General features: G+C 36.0%; 1 protein-coding gene and 1 non-coding gene across 3 annotated transcripts in view; both read left to right on the top strand.

Annotated features, from left to right (window-relative positions):
• htr4 (5-hydroxytryptamine receptor 4) overlaps positions 1-15,580 on the top strand; it is a 179,550-nt gene that overhangs the window by 143,945 nt on the left and 20,025 nt on the right. The window lies entirely within an intron of this gene.
• Positions 6,594-6,671, top strand: mir458 (microRNA 458). Its single transcript, NR_030143.1, has one exon. It is a non-coding gene; the product is annotated as a microRNA 458 (primary transcript).

Raw genomic sequence — 15,580 nt, 5'->3', positions numbered from 1 at the left:
TTGTCTGGGCTGATGTATCCAGAGCTATGAAACGTTCGGAGCCTTGAGCTTCTGGTAATTTGACTGTTATTATAGCAAATCAATGGGCAAGCAGCCCAGGTTACTGACGACAAAGGATCTAAACCAGACCTGAGAGACCATTGCTTATAATAAGACGCTTGACAGGGCAGATGTCTTATTAAGGGGGATGTGGACACATGGTGCCGTCTGCTGACACATTTGAGGACAGATGTGTCAGGGGATGCGAGGCAGCCGGGCTGATACAATGCAATATTTAGTGAGATTTCTCTCACTCTCACTTTGGATCTCATGTTATGAAGATCTGCATTTGGCCCTGATCCTGCATTTTGATTGTGGTTCCATATATATAGTGCTCAGCAAAATATTAAAAAAAAATTACAAACTAAAATATTTCAACAATTTTTTTTGTTTGTTTGTTTCTCTTAAACTTTGCTCTGTTTTAAACATGTATATATTTTTCCCCAACAAATAAATTTGAGCTACTAATTTTTGGACTGTTATTGTAAACAATTTTGTTAGATAAGCTCCAGATTTGACTTCGTTACTTTGTTACTTCGTTTGACTTCGTTATTTGTGCATATACTAATGTATATGCACAAATATGCTTTTGTAAAGCTTTTTATAGAACAATTTATTTAAACGAGGGATTTGTAATATTAGGAGCAATTTTGTATACATATAAAATATATGCATAAGCACACTAAAATGCATTTTTATTTTTCTAATACACATTTTAAAAACCCCAACATAATGCAAATAAAACATATACCTAATGGTCTGAGTCTATTGACCAATTACCAACCTACATCACACATGACGTCACACGAGTCCCTGGTTGCAAAAAAAAGACAGGCTCAAATAGTAAATTTGTTGTGATGTGCGGTAGGATGCTAAATTCTAAAAGTCCAAAAAAAGAAAACTTAACTTGTACCATACACCACACTGCTTTAATGCCAACTCCAGACGTCTTTGGCTAAAAGGGAACTGGATGAAGTGACAACCTAATTAGAAATGCTGGAACCTGCAGTTCTCATGTCATATCAGGTAGGTTCACGCTATGCTGTATCATACACATTATTCGTTTTTGATTGCAGAAATGATTTCAGCAAAAACAGTTAAACGTGGTTAATTAAACTGCGGACACTGAATGTTAAGAATGAAACAATAATGTAAGTTATTAAGGTAAACTTGAATTTATATTCACACATTCATTTAGTGACAACTTGTGACATTCCCTATATTGTTTCCCACGGCACTTTGAATATTCAGTCTGAAATAACCTGCAAGTGACTTGAAAACAACATTAACACTGTTTATTTGACTGTGAACAATGTTGTACTTTGGTAGTCATTGACTGCTAATATGATTTCGCAATTTAGAGTTTGCAAAAAATACTTTTATGAAATTATATTATTAAGGAGAAAGTGCAAATGTGCAAATATAAAACCAACTTTACCTACATGTGTAAGTTCACATACCCTGTTGTACAGATGCTGTTCACCTTCAAAATGCAGTGGTTTAGCTTGTTGATGATTACCCAGGCAGAATCACTCTACTTATCACTGGGTGACGAGCTGTTATAATACGTTGAAAGCATTGTTAATAATATGTAATCAATATGTCTTATTTCTAAGACAACAACAAACTCTGTACCGCATCGGATGTCATCCCTTGCTGTAAATGCAAGCGCTCAGGTTTTTTTTCCTGCCACCTCCCTGTGCACGCATCCTGAATGTTTACAAACAGGGTAATTGGTCTATAATACATGCTCAATTTTTCAAACACTTCTTTACTTTTAGTCATTCAATAAAAGTTTTGTCCAAAGTGGCTTATGTTTAAGGAGGCATTTAGCGATTCGGCAAGAAGAGGCAATACACACAAGAAGTACTTATTAGTAGGAATGTAACGATTCACCGTGAGCTATTAATAATCGGTTCAAATATGATATGATATGATTCAAATCTGTAGAAATGTTAAAAGAATTACGATACATGTATTGAACAGAAGAGGGCGCACTGTTTACAGGTGCAAACTAGCTTTATCTGCACATCATTGGTGAGCAAGAGGTGGGGTGCTAGACCAAAATGACAATTGTGAAGTGTGCCAGACAAACACAAACTGTGTGCAAATACTGCAAAAAGACATTTTTAGAGAGATTAGCGTCAACCCTAATCAAACACACCTGAACCAACAGACTTCCTGGCAGGTGTGTTGAAGCAAGTTGGAGCTAAATTAAGCAGGACCCCTGTCCTCCTGGACAGAGTTTGGACACCCCTGACTTACACTAATTGAAAAACAAATAGGATGCACTTAAACATTCAGCACAGGGAAATACTACTGCCACAGACGTTTATACACAAAAAGCTATTAACATGCCAAACTATCGGAGGATTGGCATATTCGTTTGCTCAGACCTCTGACGAGTGCTGACATTACGGAAATCACATGGTGCATTGTTTTTTTTAGTGTAGAGTAAGGAGGTGGATTTTTTTTTTTTTACATGTAAAGAGAGAATAGTGCTTCTACTGGTGCTTTGTCAAGCCCACTTACTTGTGTGAAACTTAATTCATAAATAAACAATGTTTGCAGATATGAATTGATTGTAAGAAATTGTCTGCTTTAAATGTTCAAAACTGGTACAAGTGACGGTTAAAGTATATGAGAGAGTGTGTTTCTACTGGTGGTTTGTCAAGCCCTCTCATTTGTGCAAGGCACATTCAGAAATCTCGAATTCACACACATGCATACAACCTCCCACCTTCCTACCAAAGTTAACTTCAGTAATGAAAGAAAGTTTCATTTTCTTGGGTTTGATAAGAAGCGTTGTGTTCTTTATCAAACTGGGGAAAAAACTGATTTCAAAGTGTGTAAAAATTGTCAGGAAAAAGTGTAGGAGGAAGTGTCATGGTTTGGGGGTGCAGCAGGGTTTCAGTGTTGATTATTTTGCAACAAACTATAATATGTCTTTTTTGCAATAAAAGGAGTCAATATATTCAAAAAGTTTCAAATGATTCAAAGTTTTTCTGTTTGAAATAAATGCAGTGCTTAGCTTTGACCATGAGATTGTGTTTTATCTCTGTTAGAGAACTGTGGCTTATATCAAGCGCTCTAGTAATTAAGTGTAGGCAGCAAAAGCTCTGCGGTTAATGTTTCCTAGGGTCATGAAATAACTGATAGCTCATGGATCTTACCCATTGATTAAAACAGTCTAATTACTGCAGTTTCAACACTTTTGCAACTTCTTTGCTCTTTGACATTTTTGAGCCCACTTTTCAGTGTTGGACAATGTACTCAAATTAAGTACTTGAGTAAACACACAGATGCCATAATAATTGATAGTAAAATGGTGTAAGTGTTTAACAATCCCTTTGCAAAGTTACTTGACTTTTATGCATTAAAATAATAAAATTACTAATTGAGGAATGTTTACTTATTGTACAGGCATGTTAAAGGGCACCTAACCCTTTTTTCATATTTATTATGAATCTTTTGTGTCTCCAGAATGTGTCTGTAAAGTTTCAGCTTAAAAAGCCCATCAGATTTTTTATTATACCTTTTATAAGTTTCTGTTTAATACATTTTTGCACTGGGTGGTGGTTTTGCTGTACTGTGCCTTTAAGGCTAGTCTGCCCAACCCACCGTTTCTACGTGCCGTTCTGTGTGCCTTAATCTCCTCCCTCGGCTGCGTCAGACAACAAACAGACATAAAGGAAGCAGATCTCACGTAGTGTTTGTGAGAAATACTACTGTAAGAACTTGTAAGAATGAGCATTTGATGCATTTGCTGTTGAGTAACAACGATGAGTCACACACAATGTCGTTACAAAGTTCACGTGCACACACACAGACACACACACACACATACCCGGCACGTACACGATACACACATACATACAGACAGCGCGCGTTTAGCTTTTTACTATTTTGCATGCAAATGTGACAGGATACAGGTTGATCTCCATTGCTGTATGGATATCTGTTATGTTAGTGTACAAAATAAACCTGATGTAATGTCCACAAACCAGGATTGAAGCGTCTTCTTTCATAATTGTTCTGACACGCGGCTGTGCTGATGAAGTAAAGCTGAGGTAAATCGCTGTAATTCATTACACACATGCACTGTTTTAAAACATTTTAAACTTGTAAAACTTACTCTTTTTGATCACATTTGATGACGATTGATGATCCTAGCAAACTAAACAGACCTTTTATTCCCGGTTGCTTTGCGCTCGTCTTCTCTTGTTGATATGATTTTACACATGACTACCGGGACATGTTACCCAGCTGTCAATTAATTTGATGGGTGGGGGGACCGCACTCCTACATCAAGTTGCGGTCGATCTGAAAACCGCTCCAACTGGTCCACCGTTTTTATGTTGTTAAATCAAAAAAAGGACAATATGACCGCCTATACACTATACATACACATATTTCTGTCCAAACAGCTTGAAAAGTAGATTTTTCACCATATGTGCCCACGCAAATGAAGGGAGAAAATGCAAACTCCAAACAGAAACGCCAACTGACCCAGCCGAGGCTCGATCCAGCAACCTTCTTGCTGTGAGGCTATCTGATGAACTCATTCTTCTTTTTTCCCCCAATACATATCAAATTTTGCCTACTCTTCATCACGAGGAAGACAAGTAGGAATCATTAATAAGTCTGTGCATCTTATTTTATTTGCACATTTATTGAATGGAAATGTTTCTGATTTACGTATGCAAATTCATCTTCAGATGGTGCCTTTATAGCAATGTGTGTGCAGTAGATCGCTCCGATTGAGTTGGGCAAACCGGCGACCGCTGCAAATTGCGCTTTAATGTTTGGCTGGTCAGCTGCATGGTATAGAAACCTTATATACCTGCTAGACATGCGGATGAACCCTTCTCATACTGCCATTGCACGGCTCAAAGACACGTTGTAGTGTGCAATTTAACACAACTGCCTCTAGAAGTCGCCAATGGAAATAAAACAGACACACACAAGAAATGCACGTACGCCAGGCATGAAGTTGGCGTGGACCAACGCACATTCCCATGTACATTTCATCATTAGTGAATCCATATGTGAGCATGAAACCTCACAAAAAAAAAAAAAAAAACACGTTGACACCTGAGGCCCTAGATCTTCAGGTTCAGTGAGCCGTTAACTGTAGATTCACTTTGACTGATTATTTAAATCAGTGAATCGCTAACTGAAGACTAGATTTCACCGGAATATTAAAATAAATGAATTGTACGCTGGAGACTCACCCTGTCCAAGTCTATTGAATCAGTGACAAATTAACTGAGACTCACTCTCAATATATCATCTCAATCAGTGAGTTGTTGACTCAAGAACAAATGCAATAAGATACGTTTAATTGATAAATTGATTAATTCAGGGTAATTTGTGAACTGATTTACTGTAAAATCTTACGTTTTATATAGTGCAGTAAGTTAATGTTATTATACACAGATAAAACGCAAATACTTGATAAAAAACATTGAAAAATAAGAAATTGCATTTTGTATAAATGTACAATAATACAATTTAATTAAAAAATACAGACTTTAACTGATTCTATTCTATTAAAGTCTGACTCTGAAATGAAGTTTTATAAATTAATTTCGAGAGAAGCACATGATCTGCTTGATTGCGGCTGGATTTGCATCTGTAATTATTGCTACTCCAATCAGATATCATTGTAGACCCATCAGATGAATTCTAGCATCCAGTAAATAAGCCAATTCATCCAACCTTCCTTATCTTCATTTTTAAAGAACCTCCACATCTCCCCCTTTGTTTCTCCTTTACCAGGGGGAGCTTTTGAGACGTACCTGATCTCGAACCCCAAGCTCAGGGTTCTCTCCCAAGACAGCATGCCAAATCTGCAAAGTATATCAAGTAATAGCTATTGTCAACTCTTGAAATGTATTATAAACTCAATTTAAATCAGGATTATTGACAGGTTCTTTTTTTGATAATTTTTTTTGTTGACATGTTATTTTAAATTCTTTTATGCATTTAAGCCTGGTTAAACGAATCTTGCCACCCTTGTTTAACATGGAAAATGCTTTCACCGTCTCTCCGCAATGACATTCAGCAGTGGGTGGTATTTGGTGGTTTCTGTTAAAATAATTGGATTTGCCTGATAAACCACGTATATATGTACAGTGGAAAGAGAGCTCAAATTATTTGATCATTTAATGTTTCATTTATTTTAATACAAGCTCAGTAAAAGTAGCTTCTGGCAAGAAGATTATTCCACTTGAAAAAAAAAAATGTCATTCCGCTCGGTGCATTTGCGTCTGTAAACAGCTGGATTAAAGTGTAGATTTTGCGAGTGGGTGTACATGGATACTCATAACTCTGTCTGGTATTACAAATTTCCTTTTCCTCCCTCTTAGCTGGGAACATTCCAGCGTTCAAGAGCTGATTGTTACGCCATTGTTATAAAAAGCCAAATGTATTCTTGGTGTACCATATATGATTTGTGTTTTTTTAATTTCATGACTGTTTGTTAGTGCATTTATTGTGTGTCCAAGACACAGCAAAGATCCAAAGGAAGAGGGTCGGGAAGAACTTGTGTGGTGCAGATAGCAGCGCCATTTACAGAGCTATAAGCATCATAGTTGTCATAGCTCTTTGAATGGTACTGCCATATGCACTGAACTATCGGCATCTCGCTCCTCCAGGAGCTTCTCCAGCTTTTTGTGTCTTTCCAAAGGTTATGCAAGTCATTTAATGCATTTAACTATTTAAGCTGTTTGTATTATTTTCTTAATTTATTTGTGCTCTTCTTGGTTTTTTGTTCATTTGCACTGTGTAACTTCTCAGCAAATCTAAACCAACCTAACACCCTAGCAACCACTCAGAACACCCTAGCAACTGCACGGTTAACAACATTTACAACCACTCAAATAAATTAGCAACACCATGAGTTTTGTGCGCACACTCATTTTCAACAGACAATGCAAAAGTTTGGTTTAATGAACTATTTAGCTTTTTTAAGTTGAGTTAAAGTGTCTGTTTGGCTGGAGTTGCTACTCTCTAATTAAATATACTTCCCTGGGTTTTAATAAAGGCTGAATATTCAGCATGCAGAGGCACAATTACAGGATGTCTAGTGTTGCTTGTCAGTAACTTTATGGCAGAAAATGATGCCTTCAATCTGACCTTTAAAATAGGTGTTAGTGTTTATCTAGTTTGTTTTGTTTCCATCAGACAAGCTCTTGTTTTCCTCCTAATGAGCACACAATTAAATGTCGGGCACAGTGGGGTAAAATGTGGCGGTAAACTGTGTCGCACCACTTAAGTTTTTTTTTCACTTGCCACTATTGTTTAAAAGTGTGAGATTGATTTTTCAGAGTATCTTAGGCACACCAAGCCTGTTTTTCTTTTTTTTTTGGTAACACTTTAAAATAAAAGTCAATTAGTTAACATGGTATATTAATGAATATAGAGTGTGAAATAAGGGAATATTCACTATAGTCTATGTATTGGCTTCGAAGTAATCTTACATAGACCTCATACTTGTTACGAGAACCAGCGATCGCTCTCCGGAGATCGCTGGTTTCCACTATACCATGGACTACACTTCCGCCTTCTTCTGGACTACACATGCATACATGCACTTCTCCCAGACACTCACGCCTGCTCACTCATCTAGACTGATTACACTCGCATCACCTGAGGACTTTCAGAGACTGATTAGACACCCTTCATAAGCCACTTATTCACTTATTCACCAGTTTGCCGAGTCTTGTTCGCTCACAGTGACATTACAACGCGTTTCTTCGTGTCTCGATCCTAGCATTGCTTATCCTAGTTATCTTGTTTAGCTGCCAGCCTTACGACCTATTGACTGTACTTTGATTACGACTCTGGATTTGCCTACACATACCTGTTTGTACCTGATTTGACCATTGCTTGGTTGACGTTGAATAAAATCTGCATATTGGATCTTACCATCAGTTGTGTGTGTCACCCCCGGCGTTACAATACTGATGGCTAAAGTTCTGGAAGCTTTGAAACTTTAAATGGTCAAGGACCACCTATTAGGTTATTGGACTGACAAGTTAACCAACAAATCATATTTTAGGTGTGGAAATAACATCAAAATCTTCAGAATAACAGCCCAGAACTTTACTCATCTGTGAATGTCTTTAACATTTTACAAAAGCGACACGTCAATATTCTACATGATTTACCAGCAAAACATAGCAAATCAGTAGGACGTATGTAGTATTTGTTCTGAGATTCTTACATCATTTTGGTGACACATTTTTTATAAAGAGCACTCAGACTGAGATGATAGAATACTGTGCGAAAGTTTTCTTTGTTCTAAAACAGCAAGATTTTGTTGTATTTTTGAGTGTTTCTCTTGTCTTTGTGAAGTTTATTTGTAAACTAATTTCGAAAGGATCAAGTGCTTATGATTACTTGCTGCAAGCCCTGCATTATTCAGTTTGTGATTTACCAATCAGACGATTCCCCCCTTCCACCCCTACTTCTCCTCCTTTCCTAGATGGGTGGCAAGGTGGCCCAGTGATTAGCACTGTTCCCTTACAGCAAGAACGTCACTGGTTCTAGTCCTTACCAAGCTCTTTCTGAAAAGTTGTCTTTTTGTGGACTAATGTAAACAAATAAGAATACAGAGAATGGTTTGATGCTTTCGACCACAGGATTGCTCGCAGTAAACAGCTCAGAGGGTTTTTTAAAGAAAAAGTAAACTGCTGGAAAATGTTGCGTGCTGTGCTTCCCCCACCGAGTGCATTAATTTAAGCAGAAAGGGGTGAACCCTGATAAATCGAGAGGGGTTTTTGTGGTTAAGTGCTGTTTCTATATCAGGTCATAAAGAAAAAACAAAGAGGCAGCTCTATTATTAGCTCCTATAAGTTACGTAACAGCAATCATTGCATGAGAATAATGGGGCACTTAGAGAAGTCCAGCCGTGCCCAGCATTCCTTGCTTTCATCCAGCAGTGCTTTGAGCCAAACTTTGAGCCAAACTTTTAAGATTGTTGATTGTTTGTTTTTTAAAGGCTGCATTATCCTCCCTGCTCTTTGCTCTTCTGAGCTCATAAACTGCCCTTTTGCATTTAATTGCATTTCTCGTAATCACTTGCCATTTAACTTTAAAATCCACATTTTGCGCACACTGCACATTTATATACCCTCTGACTTTATTTCCCCCTAAGCGCACAGCTGTAGCATATAAAGTATTGAGCGCTGATGTGTTTATAGTCTGGCTGGCTCGCCATCTCTGTGTGTTGTAATAATGTTGCGGTGTGGTCGCTCAATAGAGTGTTTGTGTTTTGCACACTTCGCTCTGCCCGCTGTGCCATCAAGCCACAACCAGCTCTGTGGCCCTGAATAAACAAGTGATCTTAAGATGATCTGTGTTTGATGACACATCCAGTTCAGAGCCAATAAGTTACAGGGAATAAACAGCAGCGTAATTGCAAGTGCCTTCAGTTATATGAGCATGAGGTCTTGTTAAGATAGTTGAGGTTTTGAATTCCATGCATTAACCAGCTTGTTGCAATTTTTGCCAGCCATTTTTAATTACAAAAATTACTAGATAAATAAGTACACTTCAGCTGTACAAATACATGCAAGGGTATTTAAACAGTTTTTGTGATATTGGTTTTGTCATTGGTACAGTGTGTGTAGCCTGATGGCATACAGTGTATTAGCAGTGTGAATCTCACCTCAATTTTATTCAAATCATTTCTTGATTTTGTATAAAAAATGAAGATTTAAAGGGCACTTATTTTAACACTTTTTCAAGATTTTATATAAGTCTTTTGTTTTTCCAGAATATGTCTGTAAAATTTATGCTCAAAAATCCCATCAGATATTTAATTACACCTTTCTTAATCTGGCAAATTTGAGCTGTTAAGTCATTGTAGATGTTCTTGTTGCCTGTGCCTTTAATGTAAATAAGCTGGTTCTCCCCGCCCAACATTCCCACTATTGCTCTGAATGGTGTAGCGTCACCTGCTAGGTCTTACATAGTTAAACAGCACAGTGATAGAAAAGAATGAAGCAGACCTTCTTTACTACATAAAGAATGGTTATTTAATTTAAAGGAGTTAATCAAGCCTTTCTGCCATGATGAATCATCAGTTATGATGTTATAAAGTTTGCACGTGTGCGCGTGCACACACATGCAAACACATACGTTTAGCTTTGCACTTTTTGGATGAAAATGTAACAGGATACATGTTAATATACACTGCTGAATGGATATTTGTTGTTATTTTGACGTCTTTTCTTTATTACAAATATGCAAGGATTTAAAATTGTTTAAAACACAGCGAGCTGAACAGATATTTTAATCCCAGTTGTTTGGCAAAGTCTTGTCTTGTGGATATGATTCTACACGTTACTATGGAGTCATGTTTATATGTGGCTTTCAATCAATTCTGTGGTCGGGGAAACTGTACTCCTACATCACGTTGCAGAGGTCCTCAAAATATGAGGGAGTTGGATCCTATTCTAACGTCAGGAGACTTGTTGTGTTTCTGTCACTCTAATGTAAGTGTATTAATTTTTCTGCTTGATTATAGACAGGTAGGTCTTGAAGAAATAAATCTCACTGGATTAATACCTAAGCTCACATATACAGTATATTTTGTTTTCTTTTTGATAAGTAGATTTGTTAATATAAGGTAAATGCAGCCAGTTTTTTATTATTTTTATTTAGCAATGCAGTCCTGAGATTAAAACTAGATAGTACAAAATATGTTTTTTAAATGCAAGAATTAAAAGCTGATTTGCAGATAAATAATGTAGAAATAAAGTGGTTGCTCTTTGCATATGTCTATAAATTTCTAAAATTAAATTAATTTAATTTCTCATTTGAAAGATTTTTGTTGTATTTACTAATTCTGTCCTGTTTTTGCTATGTATGTTACCCTTGTAAACACCAATTAAATGTTGACGTAAAATTAATATTATTCAGTTTAAAAACTGCAAACAATATGCTTCATTTCACTTAAGGGAAATAAAAGCCCTGCATTTCTCACAGCTAAGAAAAATATAATTTAAAATATATTAACTGACATGCCATTACTGAATATCTCACAAATTCCTAAGCCATTTGGGGAAATAAAGAGAGAATTTATTAATTGATTCGGTCATAGAACTCAAAGGCTTTTTGATTCTCATTATAGCAAGCGATGCATATAGTGTACAGAGATTACTCTTCCGCTTTTATGTTATATCACATTAAATAAGTGTAAAATCAGTGCAGAAAGGCTTTCACTGGCTTTTTTATGCAAGGAAGACTGGCATTCACGTCAGATGAATGAACCATATACAGCAGAGAATCTAAATGATCCTTGACTGATGGTTAAAACAGGAACACTTCCTAGGAATGGAGCAGGTCATGCGAAGGCTTTTTTAAAGAAGCCACTCATGTTTTTTCTTCTTATAACATTTGAAAGACTGAACTGGACAGAAATAGAAAGACTGAAGTCATACATTTTGTAGTATTGCAGACGTTTTTGCTAGATTGCATCTGAGGAGTGATATTTTACTTATTTAGTCATTTTCTATAAATGAAGACCCTGTCACTTTGTTTAATGCTTCCCTTGAAATTTCTAAGAATTATGTTCACTGTGCAATAATTTAAATCTGTAAATAATAATCTCATGCTTTCTTGTCCCAGTGTTACAGTTGTTAAGGAGGATGATCTGTGTCATTATTAATAAGAAATAACAGTAAGAATCAGTTAGATGATGTCTAGTTAAAACAATGCAAACTGTTATCTTAATCAATGTACAATGTATTTAATTACTAACAAACATAAATGCATTACCTTTAAAGAGCCCCTATTATGTCTTTTTTTTTTTTTTTTTTATCCACGCAGTGTGTAACACGGCTCTAAGTGAATGGAAACATCCAGCTGAGGTTTAAATCTGAAAATGCACCTTGTTTAAAACTTTTGATTCTATTAAGTCACCTCAGAGTAAAATGAATGATTTGTCCTTCATTCGGATCTTTTGCCTGCACGCGTCGACTTCAATTTGGGACATCCCCAAATATGAAGTCCTGGTAAAACGTGAACGTGCCTTTCCCCTTCAGGCACTATCAGAGTGCAAAGGATCAAAGGATTGATCATGACGCAAAGATTACTATCACTGAGAGATGGCCAGACATGTGGCTGTGGGGTTTAAAGGGTTAAGGTTAATTCTTACAACAACATCACAGTATAGACAACTGTGTTTGTGTGCTATGTTTGTTCCTATCATTTTTTCATCTGATGATTGATACAATAACCTACACTGCAGTGTGGGATTTGCTGGCTATTTGTTATTAAAGGAAGAATCAGCAAGGACTGTTAGGGCCCTATCATACACCTGGAGCAATGCGGCACAAAATTGTTGTTTGCTAGTTTCAGCTCGGCGCAAGAGTCGTTTTGACGTTTTGCGCCACGCTGTTTAAATAGCAATTGCATTTGCGCTCATACGTGCGCCTATAGGTGTTCTAGTCTAAAAAAGAAGCCGTGTTGAGGCGCATTGCTGGCGCGTTGCTATTTTGAGAAACTTCAATAGACAGATCTATAGAACAGAACAAAGCCGGTTTATTGTCCAGCGCAGAGCGTGTTAGTTGTTAAAACAATCAGGATGTACAGCAAATATTTTTACGTATGAAAAAGAATTAAAATAGTAAGGATATGTATGAGATATAATAAGGATATATAGGAAATAAATATAAAGGATTAAAATATAACAAAACATATTTTTTAACCTACATAAATATAAAAACTATGTTTTCATGCCTTCTTCATCTCGGGGGGCTTTTTCTGTTTGTACATAACAATTTGTTTTTGTATAATGTTATCATTATTAGCAGTATTATTTATTATATGCATACTTATATTATTTTTAATATAATTTTTATTATAATTTATAATTATTTTTAATTGTTTTATTAAAAACAAGCTTAGATTTGCCCACCTGTTTCAGACCATATGGGGCATAGCATGTGCATTAGGATATGACTCCGTTTTTTTGACCACACTGCACTATTATTGTTCATTTGCTGGAAATTAGAACTGAATTTAGAAATAGTTTTGAAACAAATCTTTGCGCTTAACAAACAAAATTAATTATATATAGGTTAATTGATGTCTGTGCGTACAAGGTTTTCCTATCCACTAGAGCGAAAGTGAAAGTAGATGAGGAGGCTTATCTCATTCTCGCGCTGCAGATGCTCTGTTTAACTGTTTTCTTGCTAGTGAAACGCTCAGTTTTTCCACTAACAAAGTCTGTCATGTTAATAGCAAATGCGCTATGGCGCGACGCAACTGACTCTTAAAGGGAATGGGGGATGAGACTCTGATCGATTTATTCTCAAAACACACTTATAACTCATTAGGAAAATAAGCTCAACCCTTTTAGTCCATGCTCCACGGCTCAAAGTGGATTTTTCCATCCTTAAATTTGCAAAAGTAGATTCTGACACTCCTTCCTACACAACATGAAGTGTGATTAAAATGGTCGCCTCATTTATGTAGTTTGCAAAATATGCATTTAATTGTGTGTTGTAACTTATAATCGCTCCAAGCGGCTTGTAAACACTCATAACTTATCGATCAGTGCTTGTGATGTATATCTCTGCTTAAATTGACATGGGCTATTCATATATCATGTCCAAAACCGTGTTGAAAACACAACACATGCTTTTTCCTTTACCAATTTAAATGCATTTTGTGCTAGGGATCTCCTGCTGTTTGTTGTTATGGCCACCATCAGCTGTACCTACACACGGTCAATTCTCAAAATAGTTTAACTTTTGCCACTGTGTGGATTAATGAATGTTGTTGTTGTTATTACTATAACTGCATTGCTTCAATGCATTCTTGCATTAGGCTTACACATACTCTGTGCTCTGTCTACTTCATAACCGTGTCAGGCGTTTCTTTCCATCTCGCGCTGAACGCAGTCGACCATCACAACAGACTGGGTCATTGGACCAATCAGCACAGATTAGCCTCCCGCAAAGGAGGGGTTTGGGAACAAATTAATTGCTAAACAAATTATATGCAAGTCGTATGGATAATTATGTAAAAAAAAAAAAAAAAAATGCATATTATAAGACAATGAAAGTGTTTTTGACCTTGCATGCATATCAGCCTGTTGTTGGAGACCCCCAAAACCAAAATATAACTTTTAATAATGCATAATAGAGTTTCTTTAGGAGTACAAGTGTTTTATGATGGATGTAAATATTAATGGAGCATAAATAAACATTGATATCTAAATCCATGTTAAGATTTTAATGTGATTTGATCACATTTTTGTAACTTATGAAACTTTAGATAAGAATCGTCATTACTGTTTTTGTTTTTTGTCTGGAGTCGGAAAAAAATGCAAAGCAGGATACCTGAAACTTCAATTTTCACTCTATAATCCATAGCAGAAACAATTGAGATGGTGAATATTTGAATGAATAATCTCTAAGACTGACTATTAAAATAATGGAATCTGTCTCACCCAAAAATGAACGTAATACTTGACAGAAGATTTAAATAAAGAACAATAACTGATCAATTTTCTTACTTTGCATAAAAGGCAAACATTTATGTTGATTATTTAGAATTGTGAATGCTGTAAGCTGCCACCTGAGACGGTCTAGACAGGTAAACAGCAGCTGCTATATCTCATCCTCTCCAGCTTACAGGGTTTTCCTCACTGATAACAGACTAGTCTAGTCATTTCCATTATTCATATCGCTTCTTACCTGGTGCGGTTTCCTTTTTTGGCTTGCTGGATAATCCTGCGTACGTAAAGAAAGGCCTGCTGGGACTGGAAATGGAGATCAATCCCACCTCTGGTATTATGAGTTCTGTATTGATGCTGTTCTTCTGTTAAATTTGGCCAGAGGCAAGACTTGAGAAATGTTATTAGGAGATTATGCTCTGGTTTATATCACAGAAAAATAAATCAGACATTCGCATAGGTGGATCTGCACACCATCCTGATCTTGGATTTTGTTCAATGAGTTCTGGCAGACTGGCTGTGAAATATACACAGACCTGCACACACATTTGTATCTCAGTCATTATTTCTGTTGTCTTGATGCTAGGCTAATATTTTCCGTCCCCTTAAACATAACTTTGTTTCGAAATTTTAATTGATTCAGTGAGGATATTCCATATGCATCTATCCTAATACAATGAGGTAACTAAATTATTTAGAATGGCTAACTAATTTTATGTAAATCACATTTATTAACTGTTTCCTATAAAGTTTACACTCCAAAATTAGTTTTTTGTTTAGTATTTTATCATGCTTTATATAACACAAAAATATAATTAACATTATTAGGTAAGTAACTTTAAATAAAGATATACGGTTGAAATCAGAATTATAAGCCCCTATTTGATTTTTTTATTTTTTTTTTATATTTTCCAAATGGTGTTTACCAGAGCAAGAAAATTTTTACAGTATGTCTGATAATATTTTTTCTTCTGGAGAAAGTCTTAATTGTTTCATTTCGGTTAGAATAAAAAAATATTTTAAGGTCAAATATATTAGCCCCTTTAAGCTATTTTTTTTTCAATA

The sequence above is a fragment of the Danio rerio genome, chromosome 14 (genome assembly GCF_049306965.1).
Source record: "Danio rerio strain Tuebingen ecotype United States chromosome 14, GRCz12tu, whole genome shotgun sequence".
Lineage (NCBI taxonomy): Eukaryota > Metazoa > Chordata > Actinopteri > Cypriniformes > Danionidae > Danio > Danio rerio.
Note: the sequence above shows the minus strand (reverse complement) of the source record. Positions and strands in the feature narration are given on the sequence as shown.